The sequence below is a fragment of the Chrysochloris asiatica genome, unplaced genomic scaffold, assembly GCF_000296735.1.
Source record: "Chrysochloris asiatica unplaced genomic scaffold, ChrAsi1.0 scaffold00019, whole genome shotgun sequence".
Taxonomy (NCBI): domain Eukaryota; kingdom Metazoa; phylum Chordata; class Mammalia; order Afrosoricida; family Chrysochloridae; genus Chrysochloris; species Chrysochloris asiatica.
This window is the reverse complement of record NW_006408537.1, coordinates 25,485,446-25,510,632: the sequence shown is the minus strand read 5'-3', so window position 1 is coordinate 25,510,632 and position 25,187 is coordinate 25,485,446. Positions and strand designations below refer to the sequence as shown.

At 36.0% G+C, this 25,187-nt stretch overlaps 1 protein-coding gene across 1 annotated transcript in view; it reads right to left on the bottom strand.

Moving 5' to 3' along the window:
* The window catches only part of LOC102835640 (regulating synaptic membrane exocytosis protein 1-like), a 678,398-nt gene that overhangs the window by 337,284 nt on the left and 315,927 nt on the right, over positions 1–25,187 (bottom strand).

Here is a 25,187-nt window from a genome sequence, read left to right as displayed (position 1 = left end):
AAATCAAATGTATTGCATTAGGCAAATCTGCTGCATAAGATCTCTTTAAAGTGTTCAAGAGTAAAAATGTCAGTTTGAGGATATTAAGTCATGGTATTTTCAATAACCTCATATGCATGTGAAATTTGGAGAGTGAATAAGGAAGACCATAGAAGATTCGATGCAGTTGAGTTATGGCATTGGGGAAGAAAATTTAAAGTACCATGGACTGTCAGAAGAACAAACAAACCTATGTTGGAACAAGTAGAGCCAGAATGCTCCTTAGAAGCCAGATGGGAAGACTTCGTCTCTCATACTTTGGGCATATTATCAGGAAGGTACCAGTTCCTGGAGAAGGATACCATGCTTGGTAAAAGTGGAAGGTCAGCAAAAAAGAGGGTGCTCCACAAGATGGACTGACACAGAGGCAGCAGTAAAGGGCTCAAGGGCAGCAATGATGGTGAGGATGGTGCAGGACCAAGCCGTGTTTCGTTCTGCTGTAAAGGGCCTCTGAGAGTTGGAACTGACTTGATGGTGTCTAACACCAACAACCACACACATTAAAAAGGTAGAAAAAGCTTTCATAGGCATCGGCATAATCTGCACACTGGTTAGAGCAGTGCCTCCAATTTGAGGACAATGGCATGAATGGAGGGCTGAGAAGCAAACATGAAAGGAGGAAAAAAAGTGAAAATGTAAATAATGATGAAAAAAGTAAAACAAGCAATTACCTCATATTTTTGTTTACTTCAGTTCCTGCTCAATATCTTAGCAAAACTAGCAAACCTGGTGAGCAAACCTGGCTACAATAGTTGATGATATTCACAATGAATTATATTTATGATTTAATATTCTTCTTTACAAACACAAGAAAACATTTTACTGTTTCAAATCTCAGTGTTTGAAATATCTCATTTTCTGATATTTCATGAGTTAGTAACTCCTTTAGAGACAATACACATTAGTTACTTTCTGAAATTAAAGGTCACTGATGCATTGATAAAAAGTTATTCTGAGTTAAAACGTCAATAAAAATACATAGGACTTTAAAGTTCAGTTGAACTTTGAGATCAGCAGTTCAAATCCACCAGCTGCTCCTTGGAAATCCTATACAGGGTTGCTATGAGTTGGAAGTGACTCCACAGCACATAAAACCAACAAGAAATCTTAGTTGCAGAAACCCTGGTAGCACAGTGGTTAAGTGCCTGACTGCTAATTGCAATGTCGGCAGTTCTAACCCATCAACCACTCCCTAAGAAACAGATGTGGCAGTAAACTTCTGTAGAGACTGATTGTGTGTGCTGTGAAGTCTGTTCCTACTCATAGCGACCCTGAATAGGGTTTCGGAGAGCAAATGATTGGTTTGAACTGTGTACCAGTGCTTATACAAGGCTCTATAGAGTTTTGTTGTTGTTGTTGCTAAGTGCTGTTGAGTTGGGTTTCCGAGGAGCGGCTGGTGAGCTTAAACCACTGACCTTGCAATCCAGTGCACTAACCCCCCAGCTCCACTCCAGGATTGTAGAGTTTACAGCCTTGGAAACCTTATGGTATGGTTTTACTATGTCCTATAGAGTTTCTATGAAGTCAGTACAAACTTGATGGCAGTGGTTTGGTTTTAGTTTATGTTAATGACAGGTGGCCCTAGTGGTGCACTGATTAAGAGTTCACCTACTAGTAGAAAGTTTAGCAGTTCAAACCCACCAGTTGCTCTATGGGAGAAATATGTGGCAACTTATGCTGGCAAAGAATACAGCCTTGGGAATGCTAGGGGGCAGTTCTATTCTGTCATGGATAGGGTGGCTAGGAGGCAGAATTAGACTCAATGGCAATGGGTTTGAGTTGGTTTGGTATCTTATTAACACTTAATAGATGTATACTGAAGTTGTTGTTTTGTTGTTGATATACCTTAAACAGGCTTGAGAACTGATTTGCTGCTTTAGGAATGCCATTTGCCATCAGCTACTGCAGTAGAAGACACCAAATAGTGAGGAGTTTGACCACCCCTATACCAAAACAAAACAAACTGTGACCCAGAATATATTTATCTTGGATTATATCTGCCTTTTCTATTATTCACTTTTCCCCATCATTTTTATTTCCTCACCATTTCCAGGATCCAAATTTCCAAGCTATTAATGGCTTCTAATAATGAGACTGTATCTAATAATATGTCATTTGTTGTTGAGGTGTTATGATTCTAGCAGACAAAATGTAGAAATATGATAATATGTGATAACAATTACTGTCATGTGACATTATTAAGCCCCCTTTGCTGTTCTATGAAATTCTGCCCACATTTCTACATTCCTTCTTGGATAGCTTCCTGACTCCAATCTGATTTTTTAAACCAGCCACCCTTCTCAGCTATCAGAGCCAACTGACTGAGATTTGGTCATCCCAGAATTTTGCTTTGGAAACCCATAAAGAAATTAAAATAATTATATTTCCCCTTAAACTGTCCACTTAAATAATTGCTTATTTTGCGTTGCCTTATTAATTGAAATGGAAACAGGAACCAGCCCACATTCCATTTCTTTAAAATATTTTTCCTCTCCTAAGAAACCATGGGCAACTATACATCTAAAAACCATAATGAAAAAAAAAAATCTTGTGTAACTTTGCTCACAAGCTTTAGATAAACATCAGCTTCAAGAGCCTTTATGACGAGTGTACATGTAAGAGAAATTGAAACAACTTTCAATTAGAAGAAGAAGAGGAAGAACATGAAGAAAGATGGAGAAAACAGACACAATCAGCCCAAACACCATTAATATTGTTTTATGCAGACATTTTGATCCACTACACATCAAAGATTGCAACTAGCATAATGATGGTTATCTAAGCTGAGAAAATACTCTGCTTAATAATACTGTACTACAAAGAAATTGTGTTTTCATAAATTCTTCTATTTCTAATAAATTAACGTTGGTTTAGTTTTCACCATGTATTTTATATACAAAGTAAATTTGGGGTCTCCTCCCTAGTTTTATTGTTAATGGTGATATTTACAAAAAAAGGCATCTATTTTTAAGGATTTATAAATTATTATTTTTTATATTTCTCTTTTGTTTATGTCATACCTGGTAGCATAATCTTTTACTTATGATTTTTTGTTTAGTTACCTTGGAAATATCATAACATAGCAGAAACATCTGTCATTGTAAGATTATTCCTGCTTAATTTTAATCTGGAGCTAAACTCATGTCTATATCTAATGGACAAAGGTTATCTGACAGAAATTTCAAATTTGCACCCACTCATAAAGAGACTATATATATATATCTTCACTATTATTTCAGTAAAACCTGTGAGAGCCAGAGTCCAGCAGGACTGCCTTGTTTTTCTGGGTCTCACAAGTTTTCTACCTTTGACATGGGGCAATTTTATACTTTTATGTCACTCATTTTACTGGAAAATATTTGAGTATTCCTTCTCTGACAGCTTTCTCCTGTCTGGAACATGGGTTCCAGCTTTTGCAGGCTTTCCTATATATAGGTGAGCTCTGACAGGTTTCTGAACAAATATATAAATTATTGTCTCGTTTTCTCAGGAAATAAAAGATAATATTATAGATGAGGAACTTACTGTCTAACCTGGTAATAAACATATGAATTATTTTTAATGTTCTATTGTTTTGTGTAAGGAGCTCTGGTAGCGTAGTGGTTACGAATCGGGCTGCGAACCTTAAGGTCAGCGGTTCGAAACTACCAGCCGCTCCGCGGGAGAAAGATGAGGCTTTCTACTCCCGTAAAGATTTACACCCTCGGAAACCCTGTACAGGGTCGCTATGAGTCGGTTCCGACTCCACGGCACATAACAACAACAACAATTGTTTTGTGTAAGAATATAATGTTTTAAATCATTTTTTAAAAGCCTCATATTTTGTTCTAAGGAAACTGAATGTTTGTTTAAAATGGTACAGTGGAGAAAAAATACAGTCTTTTTAGTGAGGCAAACCTGTTTTATGGCTGTGTGAAATACAGTAGATCAAATTATCTTTCTAACCTTAGGTTTCTTTCTCTGTAATTGAGCACAGAAATTTTATTTGCTCGTGGTTTTTTGACAGAAAGATACAATCTATGTAAAGTGACAAGCATAGTGCTTGGTGTTTAGAAAGGATGACAAATTAATTCCCCTTTATATATGCAGTTTACACTTTTTAAAATAGTCACCACTTGTACTTACAGCACTGGACCATAAGGTTGGTTTGAACTGCAAAGTCAGTGGTTCAAATTCACCAGCTGCTCCTCTACAGGGTTGCTATGAGTCACATACCCATTGCAATTGAGGCAACTCTGACTCGTGGCGATCTTATAGGACAGAGCAGAAGTGTCCGTTAGGGTTTCTGAGACTAAATCTTTACAGGAACATAAAACCGCATCTTTCTCCTGTGGAACAGCTACTGAGTTTGAGCCAGCAATCTTGCAGTTAGCAGCCCAAACCAATGTCTAACCCACAGCACCACTAGGGGTCCTTATAAGAGATAATAACAAAAAAATTTTTGAAGCATCACTGACAACTAAAGCAAATAAAGAATGTCACTTTTATTTTTAAAATCATTATAAATACAAATTGTAAATACTGTATTATCCGAATGCTACAACTTGAGAGAAGCTCATAGTTCACATAATTTAACGGCCATCATTCCAATAAAAGTAATGAAATAATTTTCCCGAGGTGTACATTTGATTAGCAGCTCAACTAAGGTGAGAACAAATTACTTTATTCCAAGCATAGTGGTTTGTCATTCTTATTACCAGTCTCCTTTATGCCAATACTACTCAAAGCTCATGAAAAAAAAAAAAAAAAAATACAGCACTAAGAATTTATTTCTAAGCATATATCTTTAAATTTAGAATTTCAGTATGTACTCTTTCATGGCTTATGCAAGTTGAGTGATAAAGTTTAAGCAACTTTATAAAATGCCAACTTTCATTAGACTTTCCTCACACCCTTGTGTTGAAAGGAAACTCTTACTCTTTCAAATACTAGGCATCTTGGTATCATTCTAAGGAGAAGTGGGACTTAAGAAGATCACTACCTCAAACTGTATCTCAAATTAGCCACGTATAACTAGTCATTGACTTAAACAAACATAACTTGAGGAAATATTTAAGACTTTTTTTAAATTAGAAAGATTAATAGCAAAGAAACCCTTTTCGAGCTATTCTTATATTAACAGCAAGGTGATGGTAGCCATGCTCAGCCTATTAATGAGCTAAAGCTAATTTTATAGATAGGCTTGAAATAATTTGTTACACTCTTCAATAGCAAAAATAGAGGATGTGTAGATTGGTCAATCAAAATATTGGCAATATTGGAATCACACTCACTTCAAAATACAAGATATTTGTATCATTCTGCTCGTAATTTGGGTAAATTAGTAAATTGCCAAGTGTTTTTCAGTCACCTTGAAGAAAGGGAGAGAGCATCACCACCCTAAAGAATGAACTCTTTATTTTTACTAAAAAGCATCTCTTTTTATCAGTATGATAATGGGAAACAATTATTTTGAGTGCACATCAAATAAATATTGGTCTTATTTAATAACAGAGGCCCAAATATTATCCAAGCTGGTTGCCAAATACTCCTAGTCTGAAGCTGGGAAATGCAGTTCTAGATGCCAAAAATCATGGTGTGAGTATCTCTGGCCTTTGATTGCACTGACACACATATCATGGGTCTGTTTTTTGCTGGAGAAATGAGGGTGCCTTTTTTTCATAAAACCAAACAAAATAAATAGCCATAATAAGGAGCTTAACACATTAAGTTGTAATTATAATAATCACTACAGGTAGAAATATTATCCCATAATATATCATAATGCATAGTAGGAATATTTACCCTTTTTATTTAACCTGAAGACCAGAAGAGTTGTGGGATGACATCAAGAACATCACACAGAAGAAAGCAAAAAGTCATTAAGAAGACACGAAAGAAAGAAAAGGTCAAAACGGATGTTGGAAGAGACACTGAAACTTGCTCTCCAGCGTAGAGATGCTAAAGCAAATGGAAAAAATAAGGAGGACTTAGAGCTGAACAGAAAATTTCAAAGATCAGCCCGAGAAGATAAAGCCAAATATTACAACAAAATGTGCAAAGATCAGGAGTCAGAAAACCAAAAAGGAAGAACACGCTCAGCATTTCTCAAGCTGGGAAAACTAAAGAACAAATTCAAGCCTCGACTTTTGTTATTGAAGGATTCTTTGGGCAAATTATTGAATGATGCAGAAAGCATCAAAAGAAGATGGAAGTAACACACAGAGTCACTGTACTAAAGGAAATGGCTGATGTTCAACCGTTTCAAGAGGTAGCATATGATCAAGAGCCAATGATACTGAAGGAGGAAGTCCAAAGTGCATTGAAGGAATTGGCAAAGAACAAGGCACCAGGAACTGATAGAATAAAAATTGAAATATTTCAAGAAAGTGAGACGGCACAGGAGGCACTCACTCATCTCTGCCAAGAAATTTGGAAGACAACTATCTGGCCGAATGATTTGAAGAGATCCATATTTGTGCCCATTCCAAAGTGAGATGACCCAACATAATGAGAAAATCTTTGGACAATCTCTTAGATATCCCATGTGAGTAAAGTTTTACTAAAGGTAATACAGAAACGGCTGCAGCCATACATTGTCAGAGAACTTTCAGAGGTTCAAGCCAGATTCAGAAGAGGATGTGGAACGAGGGATATCATTGCTGATTTCCAATAGATCTTAGCTGAAAGCAGAGAATATCAGAAAGATGTTTACCTGTGCTTTATTGACTATGCAAAGGCTTTCAATTGTGTGGATCGTGACAAGTAATGGACAACATTGCGAAGTATGACTATGCCAGAACACTTAATTGTGCTCATGAAGAATCTGTACATGGACCAATAGGCAGTTGTTCAAACAGAACATGGGAACACTGAATGGTTTAAAATTAAGAAAGGTGTGCGACATACTTATTTAACCTGTATGCTGAGCAAATCATCTGAGAAGCTGAGTTCTATGAAGAAAATGGTGGCTTCAGGATTGGAGAAAGACTCATTAACAACCTGCGATATGCAGATGATACAACCTTGCTTGCTGAAAGCGAAGAAGACTTAAAATATTTACTGATGGTGATCAAAGAGCACAGCCTTCAGTATGGATTGCATCTCAATGTAAAGAGAACAAAAATCCTCACCATTGGACCAGTAAACAATATTCTTATCAACGGAGAAAAGATTGAAGTTGTCAAGGACTTCATTCTTCTTGGATCAACTATCAACACTCATGGAAGCAGCAGTCAAGAAATCAAATGACATATTGCATTAGGCAAATCTGCTGCTCAAGACCTTTTTAAAGTGTTGAAGAGCAATGATGTCAGCTTGAAGACTAAGGTGTGCCTGACCCAAGCCATGGTATTTTCAGTAACTTCATATGCATGCAAAAGCTGGACAGTGAATAAGGATGACCATAGAAGAAATGATGCATTTGAGTTATGGTGTTGGAGGAGAATATTGAAAGTGTCATGGGCTGCCAAAAGAACCAACAGATCTGTGTTGGAAGAAGTGCAGCCAGAGTGCTCCTTGGAGGCCAGGCTGGCCAATCTTTGTCTCATAGTTCGGACATATTGTCAGGAGGGACCAGTCACTGGAGAAAGATATCACGTTTGGTAAGGTGGAGGGTCAGAGAAAAAGAGGAAGATCCCCAGTGAGATGGATTGGCAGAGAGGTAGCATCAGTGGGCTCAAATGTGGCAACAATAATGAGATTGGCCCAGGATAGGGCACTGTTTTGTTCTGCTGTACATAAGGTCGCTATGAGTTGGTATGGACTCGATGGCACCTAACAATAACAAGAAGCATAATATTAAAATGTTGTTACAAATGCTAAGCACAATGAAAATACTTTAAAGTAATTAACATGTTGCTATGGAATTCATTCTGATTCACAGGGACTCCGTATGTGAAGAGTAGAACTGCTCCACAGGGCTTTTAATTGCAGTGATCTTTCAGAAGCAGAACTCTATACTTTCTTCCCAAATGCCTCTGGGTGGTTTCAAATCTACAACAACCAGTTCAGTGAGTAGTCAGGAACTCCACAGTTTGCACTACTCAGGGAGTCCTTTAAGTAATAATTGTTGAGTGTCATCAATTCAGTTCTGACTCATAGTGACCTGCTATGGTCTAAGTGATTAGAAACCTGTATCTTATTACTACTGAATGTTCTGACTCTGTATACTGCCACCATAGTTTCTATATTTCAATTCTGTTGCTACTAGCTGGTTGGATTGTTTTTCTCCTAGAGTAATAGAGCTTCTTGCTGGTAATTGTGAATTTAAAAAACAAACCTTAAACCAAAAATATACCTTGAAGTCTTCTTAAAACCAAACAATAGTTGAGCCTAACCAGTAAAGAATATCTGACTTAATAAGCATTTTGTTCCTTTAAGATTGATGGCTATAAGATCAAATTGACAACAGCACCCTGAAAGATTAGATAGGAAACTTAGGGGCAGTGAGTTTATGTTAATGCAGAAGGAACAACTCAGAAAAGGAGGCTGAGAGTGGCTGAATACCTCAAGGAATGCAATCAAAATGACTGAATTATTCACATTTCATAAACATGAATTGACTCATGTTTTTGCTGTGTATATTGTCAATAGTAGCAACAAAAATAAATGATAAATGCATAAGGGGTAATTTTTTTTAGATCAATGGTTGATAATTCAAGTAGTTTTTTTTTTTTAATTAAAGGATCAAATAATAGCAGTCATTACCATTTATTATAGAATTTTAATAATAACAGGTCCTCGTATGGATAAGCAGTGGACTGAGAACTGAAAGGTCAGTGGTTCAAACCCACCAAACCCTCCTTGGAAACCCTATACAGGGTCACCATGACTTGGAACCAACTCAACTGCATTGAACAACAACAACAAACTGAAACAGTTCTCCTATTGCCCACTTAGTCAGTAACCAGATGTCCACAGAATAAGGAATATTTTCTCCTTTCGGTTAGCAGAAAGAAGGGAAGGAATTGTTTTTTTGAGCCAATGTTACAGCTATCCCACAAAGCTAATACAAATAAATAAATTTGTGATTTCCTTCTTAACTATTCACGTAACACTTTAAATCAATGTTCAATATTGTTGCCTTATTAACAACAAGATCTTTATTTTAAAGAGGGACTTGTTGAAGTAGTTTGGAAGAAAGTAACTAAAAACATGCTTCCTGGTTTCGTTTGGAAAAGTACAAGATGTGTATTTGATTGCAAGTTTTAATAAAATAAAATAGCAATGTATCCATTAAGGCACATTATTTTTTGCTTTTAAAAAAATCATAATACAAATTTTATAGATTAAAAATTGAAATCTGAATTTCTTCTTTAATCCTAATATGACAATGATTAGAATTTAATTGATTCAGCAAATATTATTTAGTGTCTTGTAACACTGTAGGATAAGCACTGGACCGCAAGGTTGGTTTGAACCACTTGATTGGTGGTTCAAATCCATCAGTCACTCCTCAAGTCAGAACTGGCTCAACAGCATTTAACAACAATGACATTATGTGCCAGGTCCTAATCAGAAGCTAGGGGGAAAATAGTTTTATTTATCTTGGAGTTTATATTCTAGGGTGAATAATAGACCAAGAAAATATACAAATACACGAATAATATCTACTACCTAACACAGGAGACCTGGTATGGCACTGTGGATTAGTGCTCTGAACTTCAGGGATGCTATGGGTCATAACCGACTCAATGGTACTTAACAACAACAACAATAACAATCTACTGTTATTGTTGGTAAGTGCTGTTGAGTTGGTTCTGACTCATGGAGACCCTGTATAGGGTTTGACCACTGACTTTGCAGTTAGCAGTCCAATGCTTATCCTACAGTGTCATACCAGATTCTTAAGGCTACTTGTTGTTAATTGTCATCCAGTCAGTCCCGACTCAAAGTGACCCTGTACAGGATTTCTGAGGAGCGGCTAGTGAGTTTGAACCACCAACTTTGTGATTCAAACCAACCTTGAGGTTGTGTGCTTATACTATGGTGTCAAGCACAAATGATTTGGGCCACCACGGGGCCTAGTGGTAAAGCCTGTGTTTTCTATTCTGTGATAACCAGTCAAAGTCAAGAGTTTACTATATTGGAAAGCACAGCATGTTGGAAGGACAATAGGCGAAGACTTGGCTGGCACTAAGGTGGAGAAATCATCCAGGAGACTGTCATAAGAATCCTGAAGGCCCACTTCAGTCTTGTATGTTTCTTTCCAACATAATATTTAAACTACATATATGGAGTTTTAATTTAGTTATAAATACTACTCTTATACAATTTACCTTGGAATAGAATGGCTGAGTCAAATGGTAGAACTTATTTGAAATGTGAATTTTCTTTTTATATTTCTCTCTTTTTTTTTAAAAAAAAGAGTTATTATTTGGTTGTTTTGTTTTGCTTCCCTGATTATCATCCTACTCCTCTGATATTAGAGAATGTGAACAGCCAGATGTATATCTCGTCTCAGTTTTGCCTTGCTCATATAAACATATGCATGCCTATTTACATATACATAAAATTAATTCTAATTTATTTGAAATGCATGCAGAGAAAGTCACTTAGTTGTTTGGGGCTATGTGTGGGGATGGATATTAATTATAAATGGGCATATGAGATCTTATTTGAAGGATGAAATATTCTGTAACAGATTTATAGTGATGTTCGCTATGTTGAAGTATGCGAATAAAGTTATGAAATTCATTGGTAAAGTCAAAGTTACCAAACCTCATTAAACTGTACACTTGAAAGAGATGAATTTTATGATATATATTATTATACCTTTTAAATTGTTGAAAGAAAAGAAATATACCATACATATTACTCAGAGAGCTTTTTTTCCCAAACGTATCATCGATATCCCTACAAATCAGTAGATACAGTCCTAAAGTCTAGCAATTTTGTAGTTTATACACACGCTTAGATGATTTTGCACTTTAACTTTACAGCAGGAAAGTAAAACAACAAAAAAAAAAACTTTCTGAAATCAAAAGAAAAGGAGTAAACAAAACACATATTAGGAAAATACATACATATATTTACAATGCAGTTCACAGATAAAATGCTAATCCATTTAACATACAAAGCATGCTTATAAACTGACAAGAAAAAATGTATTCAAATAGAAAAATTAGCAAAGATAAAGAATAAATAATTCTTGGAAAAGTAAACCCAAATATCTCAATCACAATAAAAAACTACATAAGCTTATAACGAGTTGTTGTTGTTGTTGTTGTTAAGTGCCGTCGTCGACACACAGCGACCCTGTATAGGGTTTCTGAGGAGCAGCTGGTGAGCTTGAACTGCCGACCTTGCACAGAAATGTAAATTAAATTAATAATATTAAAATGCATGAATTCAGGGATTTCTAGTGGAGCAATGATTAAGTGATTCTGGGAACCTGCCAAGTACTCTGAGGGAGATATCACCAAGAGATTTGCTCCAGAAAAGATTATAGCCTAGTAATAGAAAACAGCAAATGCTGGCGAGGGTGTGGAGAGGTTGGAACATTGCTGGCAGGATTGTAAAATGCTGCAACCACTCCCCACATCAGTATGATGCTTCCTCAAAAATGTGGAAATAGCAATACCATATGGCCCAACATTCCCTCTACTTGGTATGTAGCCTCAGGAAATAAGAATAGATATATGCACACCCACATTCATTACAGCACTATTCACAATAGCAAAAAGATGTAGACAGTGTAAATGCCCATCAGTGGAAGAATGAATAAACAAACTCTGGTAAATACACACACAATAGAATATAATGCAACAATGAAGAATAATGTTTAATCTGTGAAACACCTCATAACATGGATGAACCTGAAGCACACTATGCTGAGTGAAATTAGTCAATCACAAAATGCCATATATTGTAAGAGATCACTATTGTAAAAACTCAAAAAAAGATTTTAATTCTAAAAGAAACATTATTTGATGGTTACCAGGGGTGGGGTGGGAATGGAAAGTAATTCACTGGCTAGAGGGGTGTTGTTGTTACCAACTACAGTAGAGTCGATTCTGATTTACAGAGGCCCTGTATAGTATTTCTTAAGGAGTGGCTGGTGGGTTTGAAGACACGTGTTAACTTAGGTGATGGGAAAGGTAATATACAACAAAAGGGAAGTTGGCAGGAGAATGATGAATACAGGTGAAGACACACAAGGTTTAAAGTAAGGGCTAAAGGGGACAGAGGTAAATACTGTTATATAAACAACTCTGCATCAACAGCATTCTACATGGACAGATACATAGGTTGAAATGATATGGGAGGGAGAATGGGAGTATATCCACAAATTTATAAGGGTTTGGCACAGGATGTTTGTACATGGGTATTTACCTTAGTTGCAAACACACCTAAGAATGTGGTGGAATTTACAAGGGACAAAGGATGAAAACTACTTGGACATTACCAAACACCTTGTCACAACAAGTTTCTGAGCCTGTGGTCTCAGGATCATAGTCTCAAGGAAACCCTGGTCAATTGACACAACATAGTCCCCAAAGACAATGTTCTACATTCTACTTTGGTAAGTAGTGTCTGGGAGCTTAAATGCTTGTGAGCAGCCATCTAAGATGCAACTATTGGCTTCTCCAAGTGCAATAAAAAAGATAATGAAATGGTGAAAATGAAAGATTCTTGGAATCAATTAGTCTGATGGATTAAGAGAACACAGAAACATCAGTCTCCACAACTTTGAGGCCAGAAGAAATGGATGATGACCCACTACCACTACCAATTGCTCTGAAAGGGATCACGTTAGAAGGTCCTGAATACAGCAAGAGACAGTGTAGAACAAAATTCAAAATTATAGAACAGGCCATACTTACTGGTCAGAAGAGAATGGAGGAACCCAAAACTATGACCCTCAGCCATGCTTCAGTTCTGGAACAGAAATCACACTCATGGCCAATTTTTAATCAAGCTGTGGATAGGTATATAGGGGGGACAACAACACAAGTGATTTATTGTTGTTGTTGTTGTTAAGTGCCATCGAGTCGGTTCCGACCCATAGCGACCCTGTACAGGGTTTCCGAGGGTGTAAATCCTTACAGGAGTAGAAAGCCTCATCTTTCTCCCGCAGAGCAGCTGGTAGTTTCAAACCGCTGACCTTAAGGTTCGCAGCCTGATTCGTAACCACTACGCTACAAGTGAGGTATGCGCACCATGAAATGGTCAACAGTTCCATATAGAAAGGTAAATAGCATTTACCTGGAGATAAGTTTCAGAGGGGTTGGGAAGAAGGGTGGAATGGGAGTAGGAACCACAGGGAGGATATGGGATAACTGCTATTACCTGGAGGGGATTGTAATCGTTGTAATCATTGTGATGGAAATGTGTGATTTGTTGGATGTAAAACTGCTGACCTACTCTGTAAACCTTTACTCAATTCACTATAATTAAAAAAAAAAAAATTACAGCATAGGGAATTCTTGGGCAGTTTTATGCTGTCATTTAGAGTCACTATTAGAAAGAGTCAACTTGACTACACACTAATAAGACATCAATTATATTGACAAGAATGAAAAAAAAAATTGACATTTACTGCTGGTAATGTATGGAAATTATGCTCTCAAACATTGGTGAGTGCTATTGGAAGCAGTCTGGGAAAAAAAACATTTTTTGTGTGTTTGTAGGGGATTTATCCTTAATATTATAAAACACAATGTAAACATAGCTTCACAAAAATATTTTCATGTGAAAAAAGCCTGGAAACAAAAAGAATGTTGAATAAACTATGATACATCCTTATTGGCATTACATATTTATTCTATATTTAGCCACTCTACTAAATTTCTCATTAGTTATCATTTTGGTTCATAATCTTGTAATCAGAAAAAAGATAATTTTTAATCTTCTACTTTTATACTAGATATTTTATTTGTTTTTGTCTTATATGATTCACCAAAGTTCCCTGAGTTTTATTTATATGATTTTAATATTTAATCTATTAGAATAGTAATTTCTGTTAGTGTTTTGGTAAATATTCTTATTCATCATTAGTTGCTCAGCTTCCTTAGAGTTTCATTAGAAATAGCTGTTGATTTTATCAAAGGCTTTTCACACTTTTATTGATTTGTCATTCTTTGTTTGTTTGACGCATTGAGTTACTTTGTTAGGTTTCTTAATGTTGAACTATCTTTACATCAAGATGGTAAATGTTACCTTGTTAAAATATTTTATTCCTATGACCTGCTGTCCTGGTGTGGTGCTGTGGGTTAATGTGCTAGACTGCAAAGTCGGTTTGAACTGCAAGGTTGGTGGTTCAAGCTTACCAATCGCTCTTTAGAAACCCTATCCAGGATTGCTATGGGTTGGAACCAACTCAAGGGCACTTACAACAACATGACCTGCTGTGAGTCAGTTTCCTCATGCTTTACATGGAAATGATAATAAGATGGTCTTAATTATCAAATAAAAATATAGAAATGTATACCACACACACAATTCAGTATACCAATTGCAGCAATATCATATGCTCAAAAAAATTAGCTAAAAATAGTGACCTCCATAATTTGTGACATGTCAAATTATGTTGTTTGCATTATTTTTTATTATGATATCATTTCTATCACGAATATTCATTTGACCACATTTAGACCATCACACTCTTATTCTATATTCAGGGGAAAACTGGATCCAGTTTTTAGTATTCCAGTATGCATAGTATTGAAAGATTCTAACACCTCTGACATTTAAGAAGGAAGATTTATGAACTTCTTCTTGCTAATCACAGTGTTATAGGGGCCAGTTATTTCTGCACTAAAAGCAAACAACAGAGTAGAAAGATATATTAAGAACAACAAAGGTAATTAATCAATGGCTAAGAAACTAAGTTGATCAATTCCTATTTCTTTCTTGGAGCACCACCTCATTTTAAACTCTGTGTTTTCTGAACTGTCACAATTTCTTCCAAATAATAATCTGGAACACTTTATGTTTTGAACATTCTCTCAAGGTATTACAATATTTTGTTAATTTTTTAAAAGAAAAAACTGTTTGGCTTTCTTTTTATCCATTAATATATGTTTGTAAATAGTATTTTCTAGTGTTTTGGTATATTTTCCTCAAGTAATAGGAACGGCTCAGTTGTTTGACCATTTATAAAATTTACCAAATAATCTAGGGCACTGATATTTATTCCTACAAGATTTGTTGTTAAGTGCCGTCGAATCAATTCTGACACATAGCAACCCTGTATAGGGTTTCCAAGGAGCAACTGGTGAGCTTGAACTGCCGATACATGACTATAAAACATGTGTTCCAAAATATGTTTAAAAAAGTAATGTGCTGTTTATGGAAGAATAAACTATAACTGAAGTATCAAATGCTCTGAGATAAAAGTGTACAACAACAGAGAACCATGTTTTGACATCTGTAATAGAATTTGGTAGATGAAACTACCTAGTATCCACAAAATCCATGTCTCTAAGATTATCCATCATTATGACCTACTTCCAAGATCAGTTCTTACCTTGATATCTAACTTAAAATATGGATGTAGGATATTTACAATTCATGCTTAAATGCACAGAACTAGTAATGATAAAATATGGATGTAAAAACAATTAAACCTCACAGCTAATGAATGGAAAAAATATATACATATACGTTCGTTTTTTTTTAACCATATATACGTATCTGGTTAAAAAACAATAACAATAAAGTTTTATCTGGAAAATAAAACTAGGTATACAAAATAATTTCAAAACACATAACTGAACTTCTGGGGCAAGATGGTAGAGTAGACAGACATGTTGAGCAGACTCACTGCAACAGGGACAAAGGTGAGAAGGTGAAACAGATATGGGTGGTAATTCTGAAACCCTAAGCTTCAGAGGAAAAGACAGAGAGGGAATTGATTGCAAGGTGGGAGGAAAAGCTGAACAGGAGCAGTGAACGATGAGACGTATGGGTGGGTTGTCAGCTGGTACTATATGATCATTTTGAACTTTTGCTGGTAACTGTTGACACCAGTCTGGGGCATGGGGCGCACATGGCAGTCATTAATGAGAGGAGTATGATTCTCCCTTGATCCCCAACCCCCTCTGGTAGCCAGTGGCATGCCAGCCCCTACCCTTGCCCACCTGGCAAACAGTGGCACCCTCTCCTATGCAGCCTCTACTCTGTGTGAGATTAGGCAATGTGTGTACCAACCCTGCCTTGGGAGCCTCATCAGCTCTATTACTGCCGTTGTTTGTTTTTGGAAGAAAACAATTGAGCCAATACAACCTCATGTCATCTGCGACTGCTGTAGCTCTAGGTATTGAGCGAGTACCACCACCCACTCCTATACCACCTGATTAATTACCATTAACAGCCAACATGGAACAAAGCCACCCTGAACTACGTTATACAAACAACAAACAGGGAACTGCATACACACTACTAGTCTCTATGTCATCCAGAAGGAGACTGGTGTACTTGTGGTGCTGTGAGTTAGGTACTGGGCTGATGAGATTCAAACCTACCAGCCTCTCCCAGGTAGAAAGATGGCTGTCTGCTCCTGTAAAGGTTTATAGTCTCAGAAACCCTGACATTGGGTCACCATGAGTGGAAAATGATTCAGTGACACTGGATTTGGTTTGGGTTGCAGATCCTTGGTCTAATAAACATATCATCCACTTAGTTTTTATAAAAGGCCTACATTCCTATCTGTTTTCACAAACTGAAAGAAATCCGAATTCATTTTTACAATTATTAGAGAAAAGCAAAACTACAGAGCTAGGGTACCAGTAGGGTGCTGAGCGAGAGTGATGTGGTCAAGATCTTTCCCTAGAACTACCATCTGAATCGCACTATCAACCACCCATACCTTTGAATCGTGCTGTGAACACTATATGTTAGTCTTACTGTTGGTTTTATGCGTTATTTGCTATGATTGGTAGGTTAATTTTGGGGTCTGGGAATGCTCAAAAAGTATTCCTATATAATTCTTATCTGTTCAATAGCTCTGAGAAGTAAGTAATAGGTAGTGATAATGTTCCCATTTTACAAGGAGGAAAACTAAGTACACAGATGCTGTATTTTTTTTTTTTTCCTTCAGGTTTTAGAACTGTAACTCAGAACAACTTTCAGTGTGTCACTGTTACTATTACACTAAATCACTTATGTCTTATGCCGAACGAAAGTCATTTATTCCATTACATAGTGAAATACACAGGTCATCTGTAAACGTACATTCACAAACTCTGAGGTACGTACAGAATATTGTGATGCTTCACAAATAATTGGTTTGATCTGTATAAATGGTTCTCTAATCAAATCGAAGACATTTAACAACAACAACAATCACATATAAGGAGACTCTGGTGGCACAATCATTTAAGTGTTCAAAAGGTTTGTAGTTCAAATCCATCCAGAAGAACCTTGAAATAAAGACTAGGGATCTACTTCCCCCAAACTAGGAAACCCGATGAAGCACAATTCTACTCTGAAACATATGGGGTCACAGTGAGTCGGAATTGACTCGACAACTGGACTGAAAGAACATGTGAACTCTCCATCAATAAGTTTAATTTATCATATTAGAGCAAGGGAAAGTGCAAATGTTCACAGAATCCCTGGAGTGCAGAGGGGTGAACAGAGACAAATGAAAGCACTTGTGAAGAAAATAATTTCAAATGTGAAGGAAACATTTGTAAAATTCTGCACTTATGAAATAGGAGAAGCAATTACACTTTGGTATCGTCCATAAATTAATTTAATGATACAAAATCACCTGGAATTATCACATACAGTGTGACAATGTTAAAGGTTAAGCATCAGGAAAATTAAAATCTTGATAATGTTTCTACTCCCGTAAAGATTTACACCCTCGGAAACCCTGTACAGGGTCGCTATGGGTCGGAACCGACTCGACGGCACTTAACAACAACAACAACAATGTATATAGGAGGCCAAGATAACAAAATTAAGGATAATCCCTCATTAAAAGAATTCTTAAAATTGACAGAACTGGTCAGTTCTGTCCATTTCAAACAATCAAGGAGAATAAAAATAATGCTAAAGGCATAATGAAAACAAAATTTATTAAGATACTCATTTGTGTTTGTTGCACTTGGTTTTTAAAGGTGTATTTAAGTCAGGCTAACTGTTCTTTATTTTCTTTTCTCAAGGATTTTTTTTTTTAATATATAAAATAAGTATACAGTATAGATTTCATGAGATGAATTCTGGAATATCTGAGGAGTGGTGGAGAGACTGTTGAAGATATCAGGAAGTATGCTGAAGAAATGTCTCCAGATTTGAAATAGTTGGAACTGGGCAGACATAAGAGTAGAAGAAACACGTGTGGCAATGCCTCGGTCACATGGCAGATCCTTAGATCCTTTAAAGAGATGGCTGTATTGTGCACATAGGGAGGTTGGACTAGCAGCACAAGAGATCTGTCTCCTCAAAGATGTTTCAAGGAAAGAATAAAATGTCAAATGATCTGTGGTGGCCAATGTGGAAGTAGTTACTGGATGGGCTGCTATAATGTCTGGAGAATTAAACCCCAATGATCATTAAGCTTGACTATTCTGCTGACCTCACAAGATGAAGTATCATCATCAGTTCAAGTTAACTTAACTTCATTAAGATGATTCTAGTGACTTTATGTACTCATTACACAGCTTTTACCACTAAAGCCTGGGAAGTAAAATATAGTTCAGCAGAATATTTGCATGTGATACAACAGACCCACATTAAATGAGAAAAACAAACAAAAAACTTCATAACACTTACCTATATTAGCCTAGGGAAACAGACTGTAAATCACAGTTGGAAGCGGCTCTGAAGCATTTAAATAAAAAGTGGCTTGATTTATTTTTATTTTTCTTTACAAAAAAATATTAACATCAAAATATACCAAAAGAAATGAAAACATGACTTCTGATAATGGGGAGATAAACATTGGGATGGGCATTCCTTTTCTGATAGTAGGAAACTTCATGGTTGTTGTTAAGTGACATCGAGTTGGTTCGGCTCATAGCGACCTTGCATAGGGTTTCTGAGGAGCAGTTGCTGGATTTGAACTGCCAATCTTGTGGATCACAGTCCAGCACTGATCCTACAGTGCCAAGCCTGGAGTAAACAAAGAGGAGTCTTGAGAATGAATTTTGGGTCTTAATTTCCAAATTATGCAAGCTGTTAAAAGACTCTTGGTGTGGCCCAGTGCGTTAACGCACCAGACTGCAAAGCCATTTGAACTGTAAGGTCGGCAGTTTAAGCTCATTAGCAGCTCCTTGGAAACCTTATACAGGGTCGCTATGGGTCAGAACAGACTCCATGACACTTAACAACAACAAAGCAATCCAGAACTCTGCTTTTAATATCAGGATGCTGACTTAATGAAGATGCTATATTTGGATGCACCTTGGTAATGAAACAAATAAAATGTACCTACTTATATGAATTTTTGTATTTTCCAATGTTGATATGGAACTCTCTCAAGCATAACCGAGAGAAAGAGGTAAACTTGGTACTGATAGGTTTAGAGTATTTGAAACTATAATTTTTTTTTTCCAAGTGATTCCAAAAACTCTTTCTTCTGTAATTTGTGGTATATCACAGTTTTGGACACAATTTTAATAGTTTAAGAGAGAATATCAAGGATGTGTGTTGTAATGATTATATTATCAAGGACACAGGTTGCTGTTTGAAGAGTTTTATAACTAATATGGATGCATTTTATAACTAATATGGATGCATTTTATTTTTTCTAACAATAAAATTATATATTTCAATTATTAGATATTCAGGATTATAACTTATCAATTAAAAAACATATTTGTTTTTAAAATTCACACAGCAAGCATCTTATGATAATTTATTTTACTGAAAAAGAGGGCTCTAGTTGTACTGCATATTCAGGAATCTATGTTTAATAAAAAATTCATATATATGTATATATTGCTGTTGTTAAGTGTCATCAAGCCAGTTCTGACTCATAGTGAACCTGTATAGGGTTTCCCAAGCTGTAACTCTTTTCAGGGGGCTTCAAAAAGTTTGTAAAAACATTCTACTATCTTTTAATTCCAGTTTTCCATGAACTTTGAAGTCCCTTCATACTCATACATATAATCACACACACACACGGTATTGTTGTTGTTGTTGTGATGTGCCGTGGAGTCAGTTCCGACTCATAGCGACCCTGTACAGGGTTTTCCAGGCTGTAAATCTTTACGGGACCAGAAAGCCTCATCTTTCTCCCGTGGAACAGCTGGTAGTTTTGAACTGCTGACTGTGAGATTAGCAGCCTGACTTGTAACCACTATGCTACCAGAGCTCCTTAGGATTCTGTGTGTGTGTGTGTGTGTGTGTGTGTGTGTGTGTGTGTGGAGAGAGCCCTGATAGCACTATAAATATATACACCAACCACTGTCAAGTTGATTCCAACTCAGAGCAACTATGTAAGATTTCTGAGACTATAAATCTTTATGGGAGCAGACAACCTCATCTTTCTTCCGTAGAGGAACTGGTGGGTTTTGAACCACCAACCCAGTGGTTAGCACTTCAGTGTTTATCCAACAGCACACACATTCTCTCTCACACATACATACAAAGGGCTTTCAAAGTTTGTGGAAAATTCCATTATCTTTCAATTCCACTTTTCCAAGAACCTTTTAAAGTTTCCTCTTGTGACATCCTCATTGTGCGCACACACACTCACACATATATACACACACACGTGTTAGGGTTTCATTAGGAGAAAATATATGGTACTTATGTGACACTAACATTACAACTGTCAATTTAAGCTGGGAATGAAAGCCGTAGATAAGTAAGAACCAACCAATTAAACTGTTAAATGAAACAGACAATCTTATTTCTTTGTAAAAGTACTGAAACACAACGTTAGGTTGTTGCTGAAATACAATACGTGCAAATAATTCACTATAAATGTACCCATCTCATTGTCCCCATTGAAGTGTCTGGAATTATTCTGTAATATTCTATTTATTACAACAGTCCAATTTTTAAAGCCTGTATAAATTGCATTAAGCTATTGAAACATACTGTTATTCTGTGTGGTAGTAAGAATGCCTTTATGAACAAATAACATCTGGTTATAAGTCATAGAATAAATCCCCTAAACCAAATTCTGATGCTTTCTAAGCTAATGAGAAATAAATTATACCATGATATATCAATTTTAAATGATAATGTTAACTAAAATTTATTTGGTAGTTTATTTTTTCCTTATGTCCTTCCAAAATTAAATAGTACAGAACAGGGTTTGAGCTATGATTAGTCTGGTCTTGAAAGATAATGGAATTTTCCATGATTTTTTTGAAGCCCCCTCATTTATACTTACAAAAAGTACAGATATCTACTTTTATAAGGGAAAGGCGTAATGGACAAAATGCATAATAAAATGAGACTTTTGTTCCATTTGCTCCGTTCAAGAATGATTAGCACAGCAAAACAAGAATTCACCTTGAATAATCTAATCAAGCAAATTGTCTAATGGAAATTCTTCTCTAAATATACTCTATCATTTACTTATAGATATATTATCTATATTTATAAACTTTTCTATTTTGGCCTACATTATATTTTTACGAAGAATCTGAAACAACGTTCTTTCAGAGAGAATCCTTTAAAGCACTTAGAAAAAAAATAAGAGGATATGAAAGTGCTTTCAGGCAAACTCTCAGAGTACCTTTTTCAAAAGATGAAGGTTGTAAATTATGATCATATAATTCATCATAATGCTATGAACTAAATATGGATAACTCAGATTCAATTTTTCATAAAATTAAATATTTAATGCAATCATGCAAATTGTTTTTTAAAACTGAATGGTTTTACTGACTGCTTTCCTTAACTCTGTTGTTGTTAAATGCCATCAAGTTGGTTCCAACCCACAGCGATCCTGTTTAGGGTTTCTGAGTGGCTGGTGGGTTTGAACTATTGACCTTGAGGTTAGCAGTTAAGTGCTTATTCTACAGCTCCAGACAAGGACTCCTATAGCATCATATCCAGACTCTGTAGTTCACCATGGACTTTTATTACAGGGCATGGTAATACTATGAGATGCACACATACTCTTCTTTCCCTACATTAATAATTTACATTATAAAATGTTAACCCAATTTTTCCTTGGTAACCAGGAACATCACCCCACCCAATAACTGCTTTATTTGTCTGTTGATTCAGAAGCATGTTAATGGTAAGATTCTCGTTTTCAGAGTAACACTAATATTTATTATAAAACAATCCTGTAACTTAAGAAACCCTACTTACTCTGCTTTGTAAAAGTAAGTATAAACTAGAAATGTACTAAGTACATTTTTAGTTGATATGTTCATGAACCAACCCCCTTGAGCAAAAAAGAAAATTTATGGGAAATTCCAAAGGAATTGAATTTGGAGAATTCAGTTAAGTGATTAACTAGTAATAAAGTGTTAACATTTTCAGGGGAGTTAAATAAATGAATCATCTGCTACCAAATAGAGACAAAAAAACACACACCAAAAACAAAAATAAATGCAATTTAAATAAACCATGGGGAATTTTACGGCATCCCTATTTATTTAGGCGTTGAAGAGGGCGTTCAGTAAAGTAACAAACACTATCATACTTCTGAGAGTATGCACTTGTGTAAGTACTTGTATGTGAGAGTGTAAGCACTTGAATAAAATAATCTCCTGCATTGGAGTCCTGATGTGCTTTGTAGGATAAACACTCTACTGTTAACCACAAGGTCAGCAGTTCATACCTGCTCTGAGTTGGAACGGACTTGACTAACACTTAAAAACAACAACATAGTAAAATATTAAGGAGCACAGATGGCACTGGGTAATAAGCACTGGACTGTTAACCACAAGGCAGGCAGCTCAAACCCACCAGCTTCCCTGCAGGAGAAAAGATGAGGCTTTCTGCTCCTATAAAGATTGTAGCCTAGCTGTGAGTTAGAACCGGCTCCTCGGCACTTAACAACAATATGGTGGTGGTTGTGGTGGTGATTGTGTGTAGTGGAACCAGTTCTGATGCATAGTGAATCTGTGGTACAGAGTTTCTGAGGCTATAAATCTTTACGGGAGCAGAAAGCGTCCTCCTTCAACCTGGAGCGCCTGGTGGATGCAAACTGCTGACCTTGTGGTTAGCAGCCCAATGGGTACATCACTAATCTACCAACAATATAGTAAGTCATCAGATATGTCCACTGCTATGTGATCCTTCATGACCGCCATTTTTAAAATAAGCATGTATACAATCTTACAAATTATCATTAGGTGATTTGAAATATGGGTGAAGTTTTTAGATAAAATACTATTGGGCTACAACATTATGATCATTAATACTTTTTTGTTAAACCAAGTAAAGGAAATATTTAGACATTACTATCCTTAGGTCTTCATTTCACATGCAGTATTTCTTAGTTACATTTATTGACCAATTTAATAGACTAAGTACAATTCATATAGATCAAAATGGAAATTGCTTTTAGGAAAATATATTTGCCCTTATTCCTCTTTACTTTCTACTCACTCCACACACACACATCAGTAAACTATAATTTCTCTATGGAAATAAAAGACCTTAGAATGATAGGAAAAATATCGGCAATGGGATACTGTTTAATGTTCAGTTATTCTCTTTAACAAAATTCAGCTCAGTTTTTTTTGCCCTAGAAAGGCAATTCATTGAAACCTCAATAATTAAAAAGATTTCAAAAGGAACTATGACTATGTACTTAAAAATAAAGTGCTAGATATATGTATCCTAATCAAAGTCTAAAGTCAATCTATATTTAGAGGTGAATTAAAAGTGCATTTTATAGGCCTTTCCACTCTATTTTTAGTCTCAAAGCCACGAATCACTAGAATTTCATTACACAAATTGTAATCTTAAGAACCTAGAATAACCTACCATCTTAGGAAGTGTTGTCAAAGGACAATGAGTATGGCCAATAGCTCTGGAGTAGCTTAAATCTTACCACCAGGTCTGTATGACACCAACATTACTATTGACTTAAACTTTTATCATTAATGGAATTTAAAATTATTCACATTTCAAGTGTAGACTCATCCAAAGTAATGCTATTCCTGAAACTACAGATGTGATATTGTAGTTGCATTTTTTTCTAATACAGTATATTACTTCATTAAAGTCACACATCACCAATGGTACAGCCAACACATTTCACAAAAACAGACCAATATAATTTTTCAACCAAATACTTTCTTTCTCGCGGTAAAGCTGATGAACATGTACTAGAATCATATTCAAAAGCACAGAGTAATGTTCAATGTTCTGTCATGCTGGCTATTTATTCACTGCAGTACATCATTTGAACTTTAAAAGCAATTAAACAATGATGGTATTGAATCTGAAATGCTCTGCCTTAGCTTCATATTGTTCAATTAACAAGATTTGGAGAAGTTGCACTTATACTAAATGAAGGCTGTATGTTGTGCCGTAGGTTCAGACTCATAGTGACCCTGTATAGGGTTTCTGAGGAGTGGCTGGTTAGCCTGAACTGCTGATCTTGGGACCTTGCAGTCCAGGGCAGCCCACAGTGCCACACCAGGACTCTAATCAAGGTGGTGGTGTGTCGAGGAGTCAGTTTCGACTCATAGTGACACTGCATAGGGTTTCTGAGCCTGTAAGTCCTTACAGAAGCAGAAAGCATCTCCCGTGGAACAATAGCTGGTAGTTTCGAACTGCTGACCCTGAGATTCGTAACCACTATGTTACCAGAGCTCCTTAATGAAGGCTGTATTGTATGTATATATAGCATGTACTGACTGAAGGTTCCACTTGGAATCTGTCTTTCCGAATACCAAAAGCTCCTGTGGCTTCCTCAGCTTATAAGAAATAAAAATGAGATTTCAATACACTAAGGGACTGACTTCTTGTTCTTTATAGAAAAAAAAATAATTCTATTTTGAGTTCTTGATTTTAATTTGGTTCAGTCTCTTCACTGTCAGTATATTCCATTTATTCCGCAATAAAATTTCAAATTGCCTGCCTATGGGTGAGAGCCAAAAATGGTAGTTTATTGTTCCTGAAAGCAGACGGAATAATTATCAAAACTCAAAGAGCTAAGAAGACAAATGAGCTCATAACAATTCAAATTATATTAAAATATCACTGTCCTCATGCGCTCAAACTACCCAGACCTCACCCATAAATATGAAACTCTGTAGTCCTCCTAGATATGAATCTAAATGAATTGG